The 14,029-nt window shown below is 45.9% G+C and overlaps 2 pseudogenes; both read left to right on the forward strand.

The window, feature by feature from the left end:
* Positions 1 to 14,029, forward strand: part of LOC114899950 — a 113,158-nt pseudogene that overhangs the window by 43,828 nt on the left and 55,301 nt on the right.
* Positions 4,012 to 5,132, forward strand: LOC114899952 (annotated as a pseudogene).

A 14,029-nucleotide genomic window follows, 5' to 3' on the forward strand; every position in this document is an offset into this window, starting at 1 on the left:
GTGTGTGTGTGTGTGTGTGTGTGTGTGTGTGTGTGTGTGTGTGTGTGTGTGTGTCCCGGAAGCAGGCCAGGTGCTCAGGGAGAGGCCTAAGGATCTCTAGTAAGTCTTGAAGGACAAATGCAAATTAGGAAGCAAAAGAAGATGTTCAAGGTCATGGGTCCCCTACTCCTGGGCCATGGACCAGTACCAGTCGGTGGCCTGTTAGGAACTGGGCCGCACAGCAGGAGGTGACCTGCGGGTAAGCGAGTGAAGCTTCGTCTATATTTACAGCCACTCCCCATCGCTCACATTACCTCTTGAGCTCTGCCTCCCGTCAGATCAGCAGCGGTATTAGATTCCCATAGGAGCTTGAACCCTCCTGTGAACTACACATGCGAGGGATCTAGGTTGCGTGCTCCCTATGAGAATCTAACGCCTGATGATCTGAGGTGGAGCTGAGGCGGTGATGCTAGTGCTGGGGAGCAGCTGCAAATACCGATTATCGTTAGCAGAGAGATTTGACTGCACAGAGACCATAATAAATCAATGCACTCGAATCATCCCGAAACCATCCCCCACCACCCCATCGGTAGAAAAATTGTCTTCCACGAAACTGGTCCCTGGTGCCAAAAAGGTTGGGGACCACTGTTCTAGGTGAAGAGGACAGGATGATGAAAGCCACAAAGGTGTGAGAACTCCCAGCAAGTCTGGAATCCATCTCTGCATGTTTTCTTAGGGTGTGTATATGGCTTAGTGGTTACTGTTTGTTCCAGGTGACAATGCTTTCTTACCTTGGAGTGTCTGCAAGAGTGGTTACCCAGTGTGATTCTGAGAAACCCCACTCCTGGCCAGCTGATGCCAGTGGGGGGATGAGAAGGCACCCCATTTCCAGCTACTTCCTTAACAGGGATCCCAAAAGAGCACTGTATTGCTATATTTATGATTCAATTTTTGGAAATGGAAAGACCTCTTGCCAAATCCCTGCCAACAGAGGTGGGAACGAGGATGGGGCGCCCAGGGCCTGGGAGAGGTGGATGGGCTAAACCTTGGGGTTTCCCAGAATTTCAGAAGGGGCTGAAATGGGTAGTTTGGCTGGCCTCCTCTGGACGCTGATGTCTGAGACCTCTGTGGAAAGGCCCAGTGGGTTGCACGCTTGCCCTCTGGCTGGCTTGTGAAGGAACACGGCCTGAGCCAGTTTGGGCCAGTTTACCTTTAGGGTGGACCACGGGGCAGTAGGCCTGGGAGAGGCACCCCCTCAGATCAGCCTGTTCCTCAGCACAGGAGGTTGCTTTGTTTCCCTCAAGGCTGGTCTGCTTATGTTGACACTGATTCTTGTAAAGTGATGCATGGGCAGGGTTTTACTCACGGGTGAAAAGATCTCCATGAGGTCATTTTGCTCCTACCTGGGAGGTAAAGCCTTCTTTCTAACTCAGGCTGATACAGGGTTTTGTACCACCATCGTCACCGTAAACTACTGAGCTGCCCATTTTCTTATTGAGGCTCCTACAAGTTACCACATTTCTGGGGTGTCCAACTCTCACCAGCAGCTCAGGTTTCTGTCCCAGTGAACTAATGTCCTCATCAGTGGTTCCCTCCGATAAGCTGAGGAAAGTGGAGAGTCCAAGGACTGAAGACTAATCGGGGAAAGTGGGCACTTAAACTTCCTATCCGATCAAAGATCCCTTTGCTCTAGTCTAGCCTTCTCAGGATTTGGGGTGCAGTGAGAAGTGGATCTACTATTTATCTCACATATTTTCATGTCTCCGGGCTCCTCCTTCACTGGAACCACAGACCGGAAGGGACCTTCGGGACGATTTAGCCCACCCTGCATCGCGCGTTGCGCTCAAAGGCCCAGAGACGTTATGCCTGAGAGCACACAGTTATCAGTGAAGGGATGGACCCAGAACCCAGGCTTTTTGACATCCAGCTCAGTGCTCAGTCCACCAGCCCACGCTGCCTCCATGCTCATGTTCAGCCCTGGGTATTTTATTACCTTCTTTCCCCCAACCCTTTGTGGTTTTGTAACCAGAGCACAGTGGTCTTTATGTAGATGATACTTAGGAAAAGTGTAGCCTAACTTTTGGTTTGCTGGGGGTTGTCATGTCAGCTTGCAGGAGATGCACTAGAAGTGTGTGGGGAAACGCTGCAAGGCATCCTCCGTGACTTCCACGTTCGGTTTTCAAGGAATGGGGCAGTGATATCATTCATTCTTGAACAGAAAAAACAAACCAAGCTTGTTTTCAGGGTCTAGCACAGCACTTCACACAGAGGCTGGAATTCCCCTACTGGCCATCATGCTGAGTACAGGGCATCACCAGTCCTGTAAAGTCTCTGGATCTTTTGGGCTTAAATGGAAAAGCATCATCTCTGAGGTGGGGAAGAAAGTACAGGCCTTGTAGTTTCACATAAGTAAAATCCAAGTAATATCCCTTGGAATATTAGCTACCACTGTGGCCTGTTTTCTATGTGTCAGTTATGGTGCTCCTAGTAACTCATTCAGTGCTCAGCCCTAAGTGGTGCCATTATATTATTCCCAATTTTATGAATGAGAAGAGTGAGACTCAGTTGCTTGTCCAAAGTCATAAGGTAGAATGTTGCAGAACGTGGAGTCAAATTGGCTGACTGTAAGCCCTCCAATCCAGAAATGTCTGAAGACATGGCAGGAGGGCTCCCAGGGATAAAGGCCATTGAGCTGCCATCTCCTGCCAGATGCTGGGCTTCTGTTCTCCACGCTCAGACTCCTAATGGGGACAGCAGAACACTTGTTCACGTTCTCACCTCCACATCCTATCCCCACGGAAGGGTGAAAAAGAAGCAGAGGAGATCCAGCCACCTCCACTCGCCCTCTCAATGTTTGTCACCATGAGCTGCAACAATGAGGATGGACTGGACTCTGGTGTGATGGGTTGGCACATGGTCTCAAGTTTCTGGTCCAGGGGTTTGGAACACAGCTGCACTTGCTCTGGGGAGGAAGAGGGATGCTGTTTACCAGCACCAAGTCTCTGAACTCATTCTAGTGACCTTTGAGAATTCACTCTTTATGGGAATAAAAGTTATGGAGAAGGAATTTTTTGATCCTCTACACACGTCTAGGTCAAATTATTATTGCCAAATAAAACAAGTATAAATTTCCCCTCCCATAATCTTAAACAGACATATTCTAGAAATATTTCGTCCATGTCTTCAGAAGATTGCTTTGCTTTTTCTGGTGTCAGGTCAACAGAAAAATGTGACACCCTGGTCGTGAAAGCCTGGGTCAGTTTTTGAGCAGTATCTGTATAACTGGTAGATTTTATTCTCTTATTACTTTTTGTTTGCCCTTCATCATACACTCCGCAATAGAACTAAAGACACTCTCTGTTCTAAGGAAGCTCGTGATCTAATGATGCCATTGGGAAGTCACTGGTTTTTATTGTGGATATTTTGCAAATCAAAAAAACAAAAAAGGTCAATGCAAGTCGTAATCCATATAAATAAACCTATTAAGAAGGAAATGGAGAAGCTACAAAGTATCACTGGAGATTTGTTATTCTCGGAGTTCGTTTTTCTCTCTGTAAGGAAATGGGTTGGTTTTTTTTTTTTTGGTTTTGTTTTTAAAACCAATTGCAAAAAAACCCCATTAAACGTGGTGGGAGGATGTACCCATAGGACCACTTTACAAGGAGCAATGAGCACTTGAAAATTATCAATATTCCTTTACATTTAGGAACACTTTGAGTGCTCTGAGTGAATTAACGAGAGGGAGTAAAGAGCTAGGTAAATATGTAAAGTCCATTCTGCAGTTAGTTTTCCAGAGGGATGCTCAGTTATATAAGGAAGGGAGCAAAGGTTAGAGAGCTAGAGTCCAGGTGATTCTACCCGGAAGGTTTTCCCAGAGCAGTGGGGAAGAAGAAGAATGCCTTACTCTCTGGACTGGCTGGAAATGCCCTGGCCTGGCGCTTCCCTGGCGTGAGGAGTGTCACCATCCCTCCCTGCTGTTCCCCTTCCCACCCTTGCCCTTTCATAATCCCCAAGGAACCTGAAGCCCTCAAGCCAGTCAGGCTCACTGAGGCTCTGTGTATCTCCCACGATCTTCTCTGACACATGGAAGAAGAAGGAATATTTCTGAGTTCGATGATTTGCTTCTAGTTCATTTAAGGATCAACAGCCAAAGGTGGAAAAGGGATGTAAAGACTAGATCCAGGTGAGGCAGTGGCGACGGCGGCAGCGAGAGGATGAACAACAAGTTCGACGCATTGAAAGATGACGACAGTGGGGACCATGGTCAGAATGAAGAAAACAGCACACAGAAAGATGGTGAGAAGGAAAAAACGGAACGAGACTAGGCTCAGAGCAGCAGCAAGAGTAAGGCTGTTGTCCCTGGGCCAGCAGAGCACCCCCTGCAGTATAACTACACTTTCTGGTATTCCAGGAGAACCCCTGGCCGTCCCACCAGCTCACAGAGCTACGAACAGAATATCAAACAGATTGGCATCTTTGCCTCTGTGGAGCAGTTCTGGAGGTTTTACAGCCACGTGGTACGGCCCGGGGACCTGACAGGCCACAGTGACTTCCATCTCTTCAAAGAAGAATTAAACCCATGTGGGAGGATGATGCAAATAAAAATGGTGGCAAGTGGATTATTCGGCCGTGGAAGGGCTTGGCATCCCGTTGCTGGGAGACTCTCATCCTGACTATGTTGGGGGAACAGTCCATTGTTGGGGAGGAGATCTGTGGGGCTGTGGTCTCTGTCCAGTTTCAGCAGGACATTATTTCAATACGGAATAAGAATGACAGCGACCAAGCCACCACAGCCCGCATCTGAGATACGCTTCGGCAAGTGCTCAACCTACCTCCCAACACCATTATGGAATACAAAACCCACACCGACAGCATCAAGGGTAATTCAAGCTTTCGAAATACAAAAATCACATTGTGAAAGTACACAAGCTGGCAATAATCTTTTTCTGTATGTGTGTGTTTGTCCGAAACGGATGGGAGGTCTCCGGCTGGCCCTTCCATCTGCTCACTGAGGGGACGTCCCTGAGCCTCGTGCTCCCCTTTTGCACTCATTCCTGGAGGACGGATTCCGCTAGACACCCTCCAGCATCGCTGACTTTATAAAGCGGAAAAAATGGAAAACGTGACTTTGTAATAGACAAACTTTTTTTTTAATGGGGTTCTGTGGGGGGAGTTCAGCCTTTCCTTTTGCTGTGTGCTGTCCAGATGCCTCCCGGGCACCCTGTCGTGCTCTCCTCTGCTGTGCGAAGGGCGTCGTGACCACGGGTACAGGCCAGAGCTGTCGACTGAGCGTGATCAGTATTATGAACGTCTGTGCATCCAGGAAAAGCTTTTCGTTGGAGAGTCCCGGAATAGCTATAAATGCTGTCTTCTAGATCTGCCATTAAATTATTGGGACACTTTGTTTAAAAAAAAAAAAGACTAGATCTAAACATTGTTAAGGTAGAAAACTGGTACTTTGAGAGTCTGCATTTCTGCATTCAAGGGTAGAAATGGAAATTTACCTTTGGGGCACCCTAGTCATTTTTGAAGAAACGGTTAGGTGGCCCTTCCTCCATGATGCTGCCCAGTGTAGCAGCAGGTGACCTTGTTTTCCCATTTTGGAACACCTGGGAGGTGCATTTTGTTCATTGCTGTATCTGTAGCACCAAGAGCTGTGCCTGGTGCAAAACAGATAACTATCTGTAGGAATGAATGAATGTGTGATCAGTGGAGGTAATTCTCTTAGGCCGCCAAGGTGTGAGGGCTGGGAAGCACGTCTGAGAACCCTGCTTGGGAGCTTGACATGCACTTTTTAAGAAGTTATATAATTAATAGTGACCGGAAGGAGTTGAAATAGCACTCTTGGCACCACAGTTACCTTAGGCACTTATGGCTTGACCTGAGGCCCTTGCACAGTCTGTCACACTGTTTCCATTGAAAATGCATCTGAGTCCCAAGAATTGGCTTATAAGTGACCTTGGGAAATACAAACCAATCTTAGTTGAAACCTGCCTGAAACTCTGGTTCAGCTGTGGCTGTTTAGTAATATGTCCACAAATGAGGCATTGCTGGGAAACCCACTGGCCTTTATTCTTGTGCTTTGTTCCTAGCAGGAAGCGTTGGGAAACCCACTGGCCTTTATTCTTGTGCTTTGTTCCTAGCAGGAAGCGTTGGTGTAGTATCAGGAATGTAGACTTGGACTTCGTAGACCGCTTTGCAGCGGTGACATTTTCCTAAGTATCCCAAGAAGACCAGAGGATCTTAAATGGGCCAGGGAGAGGTCCTTCCAGGTATGTTAATATCTTAGATGCTCTGGCTGAGCAGAGTGTGACTCAGAAACATCCGAGTGGCCCCCAGCAGTCACGAGTTTCAGTAAGATGCAGATGAACCAGAGAAAATCAGGGTAACGTCACAGAAGATCCTAAGGTTTGACATGAGGCTGGTTGATCCAGCTCTGAGAGATGGCTGGGCTATCACACACAGCAAATAGCATTATTGCATAATGATGCAGGTTTGAAGGGATATTCTCCATGTAGGCTCATTTAGGCACCCCAACTTGTTCTCCTGAAGGTTGGGGTTTGTGAGAAGCAGGGAGTCTCAGATGGCATCTGTGCTGAGGCCACAGATATGCAGGCAGAAGCCTGGCACCTTGTTCTTCTGCATGAGGACCCTGGGGCCTCAGGGGAAGGTGGAGAGTCTAAGGCCTTCTGGCCATAAGACAGTGCCACCCTGCTGACGGAGGGGCTGATATCAGCTCAGAGAGAAATCCAGACTGACTGCTCAGATGTACTTCCTGGAACATGAAGAAGGGGCTAGCAGGTCTTGGCAGGGCATAAGGACAGTGTTGTAATATACTAAGGAAGAGAGAGATTTTTAAGTAGTAGGAGAGGTTATGCAATCTCCACCAGGATGTGGGGAATCAAGGTAGGGTGAGGGGCAGCACTGACCTCTTCAATGAAGGCAGTATCAGTGGTCACTGTGTCCCCTATCAGGGGCTCCTCTGCTAGTGTCCGGTTGCAGTGACACTTGTAGCCTCTTGTGTGGGGAGGGAGAAAGCCATGAAGGGCATTAACCAGCCTGAGCAGAAAGATGACACCGGGTTAGCTTCATTTTCAGGTTGGCTCTGCTCGAGCGGTGACAAAGAGAAGCACTGGTAATGCCAAGTTCATATCCCACCAGCTTGTTACCAAAGTGGGAAGAATTTTTCCCTTTCCCAGGAGGACCAGTGACAGTTCCAAGGCTGGTGGTGCTCACTGGCTCAGCATGAGTCAGGTAGTATGACAGTGACCTTGATCAGCTAGGCCAGGGGCAGGTAACTACTCTCAAGCCCTTGGCCTGAGACTGGGGGAGAAGTGGTTCTCCAAGAAAAACTGAGTTCCCTTCATCTAAGAAAAGGCGATGAGTGCTGAGCAGCAAAAAAGTCACATTTCCACACATTCTGACTTGAAATGTGTGACTGGGTGTAAGTCAAAGCCAGAATTTCAATGAAGAACCGGTTACCTAAGGTCTTCATGTAGCTGCAGTGTGCCTAGAAAGTGAAGGGGTTTCCCTGACCTTCTCTAGAATGTTTCTTAAGAAGTAAAGTATGCTCAAGCACTTAGCACTGGAAACTAATCACGTGACTAACAAACAAATGGACTGGAAACTGGGGGAAGGGCAGGCAGGAACGTAAGAGAGAAGGCTCATATCCTTTCAACAAATAGGCAGCATTACTTAGAATGAAGGAGGAAATGAGGCAAGAATTGAAATAATGAAGTGGTTATTTTTTTTGGCAAAAAGAATGGTGCAACATCTGTGTTAATATTTAGCCTAAAGAAAACCCCAGTAATTTCCATTATTGTGATGTTATTAGATGACAGCGACATTTTTTTATTTCTTCCTTATCATTTTCTAAGTTATGAGTTAATCTAATCTGGCACTCAGGTCCTTCTCCATCAGGTAAAGTCCCTCTCATTCTTCAGTGGTCCCTCTTCGAAGGTACCATTCGCGTACCTTCTTTCCAGATTCACGTAGGGGGAGATCCTTTTTCTCTCTTTCTTGTCAGCTTTTCTGCTTTTGTACATACCACTAAGATAGCACTTGTCATGTTGCACTGTGGTTTTTCATTTGTTCAAAAAGTTCTTTCGGGCAAGACAGACTTGAGGTACATCATTTGACTTCTCTGAAAGTCAAAGGGGGAATAACAGTTCCTTCCACAGAGAGGTGCTGTGAGAATTCAATAAAAGAAGCTGATGCATGAAAAGCACGTAGCATGATATCTGGCACATGGTGAGAGCTCAGTAAATATTAGTGCATTTTAGTATTAATTCTCATTGAAATAATAGTTATTATTATTGATATGTATTTTACCAGATGATGAGTTCCTAGAGGACAGCGGCTGTTCTGAGGTCATAGTAGATACTCTATATATGTGGAAAGAAAAAAGGACAGGGAAAGGAGGGGAGGATAGGGGAATAGAGGGAGAGATGGAGGGGAAAGAGGGAGGAAATAATAATGGGAACAACTAAGAAGGGAGCACTGCCAGGTTTGTCCAGTGAAGAAGGATCTTGAGAACGTTTGTTTTATGGATGAGGAAATGTAGGGGCCAAGAAAAGTTAAGGAGCAGGTCTAAGACCACGAAGTGGGGCTGGAATACAGGCTGTCTCCTGGGGTTACTCGTCACAGCCCCTGCTGTTACTGGATCAGCTTTTTGTCCTCTCCATTTTCCTTAGCAATGCCACGGCATCCACACTGCTTGATAAACCTCAGCTGACCTCTGCCACTGGGAGAACAGGGCATTTCCTATCCACCCCCAGATGCAGACTGAGGAAAACGTAGGTACTTGGTGGGAATTTTTCAGTGTCTCCTGTGAAAACCAGAAGACAGCCATTAAGGAGTAACACGGTCCTGGCCTTAATGTGGTTGGCTCCAAGGGATCAAATCCTACCTGCACCCATGCTGAGGATCACTGACTCTGATTGCAAGTGATGAGGCAGTTAAAGAAATACAGTGTATGTCCTTCTTGAATATACGTTTGGACTGAACTGCCTACAAGGATTACTGCCTTCCTTGGGAAATGGGCTTGCGTTTAGCTGATATAAGAGCCTAGACAGGGTATCTGCAGCTCCTTCTAGAGGGAGTATCAGAAAAGAAACCCATTCCTGTGTTTGGGTGGATCCGGTTCCTTAGAAGTGAGTGAAAACTAATATAGAGACTTGCAGGGGATGCTTAAGAGGGGATGTAGGAATGAACTTGAGAAAAAAGAGCCACACTGGGTGTTGTAAGGTCTGTAATATATTTTAAAATATTTCATCACAGGCAGTGTGCTCTCATGCATGTAGTTTACATTATACTCTAGGTACAATCATTTGCCCTAATCGGGAATTCACGCCCTAAGGTGGCAATCCAGCATTCTAATTAGGAGGGCTGTATTCCAGAAGCAGCTACTATAAGAGCTTCCACGATCTTTATCTCTGATCAATAGCAGTTGCTTTACCAGTTGACATAGAAATAGGTTTCCATTGATGAGAGCAGTGGCTTTTTAATTGGCATAATGGATGCTACCAGTGGGGTTTCAATAGTGAGATTGCTAGTTGTAAAGATATGTGGATTGTCTAAAATATTTTAGAATAGCCCTTGCTTGAAAAGAGTATAAAAAACCAGATAGTTCGGTAGCTCTTGGTGAGCTTCCTGTGTCCAAATTTGAATTTAGAAGATTCTGGTTGCTCGATAATTATTGTAAGATTAATTGAATTCTGCTCCTAGAATATTGTCACATTTTCTGACATGATGATGTGATGTCAGGAGCTATAGCAGCTTTGCCTTGACTATGAAGGACGAAAGCCAACATGTTGAATGTTATTAGTTATGTAATGCTACCTAACAAATTACCCCGAAATTTAGTGGCTTAAAACAACAACAATCATTTATTACTTTCCAGCGGGTTCTGTGAGCCAGGAATTTGGGAGAGGTCCTGGCTTTCTCATGAGGTTGCAATTAATGTTGGCTAGAGCTGTAACTATCCAAAGGCTTGCCTGGGGCTGGAGGACCCACTTCCAAGATGCCCCACTCATATGGCTGGGATAGTGCTGTCTGCTGGAGGGGAGGCTCAGTTCCTCCCCATGTCAGCTTCTCCGTGTGGCCTGAGCTTCCTCACAACATGGTTCCCAGACAAGCATCCTGAAAGAGAGAGCACCAAGGGGAAGCTGAATCCTTTCTGTGACCTAGCCTCATATAGCATCACTTCTGCCTTACTCTGTCGATTGGGATGGTCATAATCCCCTGCCTAGATCTGGAGAAATATATAGGTGTGGCCATCTGTGTGAAATACAACCTTCTGCACTGTCTTAGTCTATGTTGGCTGCCATAACAAATACCATAGGCTGGGTGACTTAAACACTTAAGAAATATTTATTTCTTCCAGTTCTGGAGGCTGGAAGTCCAAGATCAGGGCGCTACCACGGTCATGTCCTTGGTGAGGGCCCTATTCCTGGTTATGCCCTCAAATGGTCTTTCCTTGGTAGGTGCACAAAGAGAGAAAGATCCCATGCCTCCCCCTCTTTCTTTTTTTAATTTTTTTTTTTTGCGGTACGCGGGCCTCTCACTGTTGTGGCCTCACCCGTTGTGGAGCACAGACTCCAGACGCGCAGGCTCAGCGGCCATGGCTCACGGGCCAAGCCGCTCCGCAGCATGTGGGATCTTCCCGGACCGGGGCACGAACCCGTGTCCCCTGCATCGGCAGGCGGACTCTCAACCACTGCGCCACCAGGGAAGCCCTCCCCCTCTTTTTATAAGGGCATTAATCCCATCATGAGAGCCCCACATTGGGGGTTATGGTTTCAACTTATGAATTTTAGCGGAACACAAACATTCAGTCCATAACATACATTAAAGATAATGTAAAGAGGAAAGATAGAAAAAACCTAGGTCCTTGATACCATAATTGTGCTGCTGAAATAATAAACCTTAGAAACATTTCTGAATGTCTTGTTTCATAATATAGTACATTTTCTCTATTGATTTATTCTATTATTGTAGCTGAAACTATATTACTTGGTGTAAAAGCCAGAGCAAAAGAATTGGGTTCAGATTCTCCCAAAGCTGCTTAGATGATATGGCTTCAACCAAAGCATTTAATCCAATTCATTTATTCAACAGATGTTTATCAATGGCCTTCAATGTGCCAACCAGGTACCAGGTACTGTTTAAGACACTAGGGATGCAATATAGTGAGTAAATAGAAGTCCCTGTCACCGTGGAGCTAACAGTCTCCTCTGTGTTCTGTGGGTCTCTGTGTGTGAGGGTGGTGGTGGAATGTGGTGGCAAGTGAGAAACCAGATGAATAATTAAACTGATGTGAGTGGCGAGGAGTACAATGGAGAAAAATAAAGCGGGGAAGGAGGATAGAGTGGCGGGGGAAGTCCTCCCCCAAAAAGTGACATTTGAGTAAAGACTTGAAGGAGGTGAGGAAGTGAAGCATGTGCAAAGGCCCATGTGGGAACAGACGTGTGTGTGTTAGGAGCATGGAGGAGCCAGTGGGACCCGGGGACTGAGGACCGTAGGAAATGAGGACGGAAAGGTTATGGAGGGGGCAGCAAATTGTATAGTGATATGGGAAGCCATCTGAGCTTTTGATTAGAGAGTTAATGTGATCTGACACACTTTAACAGGATCACTTTAGCTGCTGTGTCGAGGATTAGATTGAAGAGGGGCAGGCGTGGAAGCAGGGTGACTAGTTGGGAAGCTCTTGAAATAACTCATATGAGGAACGATGGTGAAAATTTGATAGCAATGGAGGTGGTAAGAAGAGGTCAGATCCTGGACATGTTTTGTTAGAATTTTTTGACAGATTGGAAGCGGGCTACAAGAGACAGAGGGGTGGCAAGGGTGACTCCAAAGTTTCGGGACTGGGCAGCGTGAAGAACAGTGTTTTAGGTTTCTATTGCTGCATAACAAGCCAATCTTAGTGGAATAAACAATAGCGACATTAATTTTGCTCCCAAGTCTGCAATTTGACCTGGGCTCTGAGGCAACGGTTCGTCTCTGCTCACTCGAGTCAGCTGAGGCAGCTTGAAGTTGGGGGCCGAAATCATCGGAAAGTTTGCTTGGTCACATGTGCGGTGATGGGTGCTGGTTGTGAGCTGAGGTTGGGTCATCCCCGTGTGGCCTTTCCATGTGGTTGCTTGGCTTCCTCACAACATGGTGGCTGGGTTGCAAAGGTCCAAGGGTGAGTGTCCCCCAAAAAGAGAGCAAGCCAGGTAGAAGCTGTATCAACCTTTATGACCTCGCCATGGAAGTCTGTGTCACTTCTGCCACACTTATTGCGTCAAGGCGGTTACAAAGTTCTGCCAAGAGTCAGAGCACGCAGGAGTAGATATATTGTCGCAGGATTTGGTTTTGGAAAATAAATTTTGCCACGGATGGAGTGGCCATTTATTTGACATAAAGAAAACTATAGAAGGAGCAGGTTGGGGTGCTTTGAGATCAGGAGCTGATATCAGGAGTTTGAGATAAGTTCGTTTGACATGCCCCTTGGACTTCCAAATGGAGAAGTCAGGCAGGTAGGTGGATATGTGAATTTAGAGGTCAGGGGTTGTCACCAATGTATAGTTAATATTTAAAATCAGAAAGCCAGATAATATGACCAAAGAAGTGAGTGTAGACAGAAAAGAATGTGATCCAAGAATCGAGTTCTAGGACACCCGACATTTAGCAGTGAAGGAAAAGTGGGGCAAATGAGACTGATAGGGATAGGCCAGAGATGTAGTGTGGCGTCCTGGAAGCCGGGTGAGAAAAGCGCTGAAGGAGGGGGCAATGAACCAGATTTTTCAGTTTTGAAGATTGTGATTCCGTGATGGGAAGCACCTGAAAAGGTGTTTGTATTCCTAACTCAGGCTGTTAGGCTCCATCAATCCAAATTCTTCTCTCTCCTGCTGGTTCGGAAGCTTCTGGAGGGCAGAGATGTTAGCTTTGGTCATCTCTGGACCCTCTAAGGTCCTGTCCTGATGTTCTCCACACAATAGATACCTAATAAGTGAGGGTGAACAGACATTAGCAACAAAGGGGTACTATATAAGTTAAATTCCCTTAAAAGGGCAGTTATAAGCTTGAGGAATTAGTCGATTCTCATTATTCATGGCAGTTATGTTCTATAAAGTTGTTGTGAACATCGAATTAGTGAATACTGAAACATCACTCCTGGTAGAAATACAGGGTTAGATTCCTGCGAGCCTCTGATCACAAGTTTCGTCATCCAAGCAATATATAACCATCTATTATGTGTTTCTGTTTAAAGACACCTTATTTACGATATACTGCTGAGTCATTAATATTAAGCTCATGGTCAACAACAGCACTATACCTCATGCCTGAACAAAGCTTATCTAACACATATTTTCTCCATCACAGCCTGTCTTCTGATTAGGAACACTAGACGGCACTTCAGCACGTGTTGTGAGTTACCTTAAACAATGGAATCACCAAAAAAAGGCACGAAAACGTGAAAAACGTGACACTAAATAGACTGTGAAAAGAAGGCTTGTTTACAGTAAGAGAGCGTAGAGCAGCCCCCTGTTCTGTACCCCTCTCCTTGCTCAGACCTTAGCTAGAGATACGTGCATTGGGTGACTCAGCTTTTCTTCTCCTCTGCGCGTGTCTGCTAATGATCGCGGAAGGACAGAGCGTATTCATTTTGCGATTACAAATAAATTTTAGCAAGTACGCAAATTTGAGAATACGGAATCTGAATGATGAGCATAACTGTATCTAACTTGCCTTAAACTGAACGTAAAGGGCCAAAGAAGAAGGGTTTTATAGCTTTTTCTCTGTACATGCATTTGGAAGGGGCCATAACTTCAGTATTTTTTTTAAAATTTCAAGATGTCATCACTACTTTGGGGCTTAACACCTTGCACAAATAACTGAAATTATAGCTTACTCTGATCTCATTAGTTTGAAATCAGATTTTATTACTTTGAAAACGCCTTACCATTTCTGAGTCTATCCTCTTTGGTTAGCATGTTCTTCCTATAGTCCCATAAATCAGATGGTCTGAGCAGGTTTTTCTATTTGGACACTGAGGTCATTGAAC

This window comes from Monodon monoceros, unplaced genomic scaffold, assembly GCF_005190385.1.
Source record: "Monodon monoceros isolate NGI ecotype Baffin Bay Population unplaced genomic scaffold, NGI_Narwhal_1 Super_Scaffold_18, whole genome shotgun sequence".
NCBI classification, from domain to species: domain Eukaryota; kingdom Metazoa; phylum Chordata; class Mammalia; order Artiodactyla; family Monodontidae; genus Monodon; species Monodon monoceros.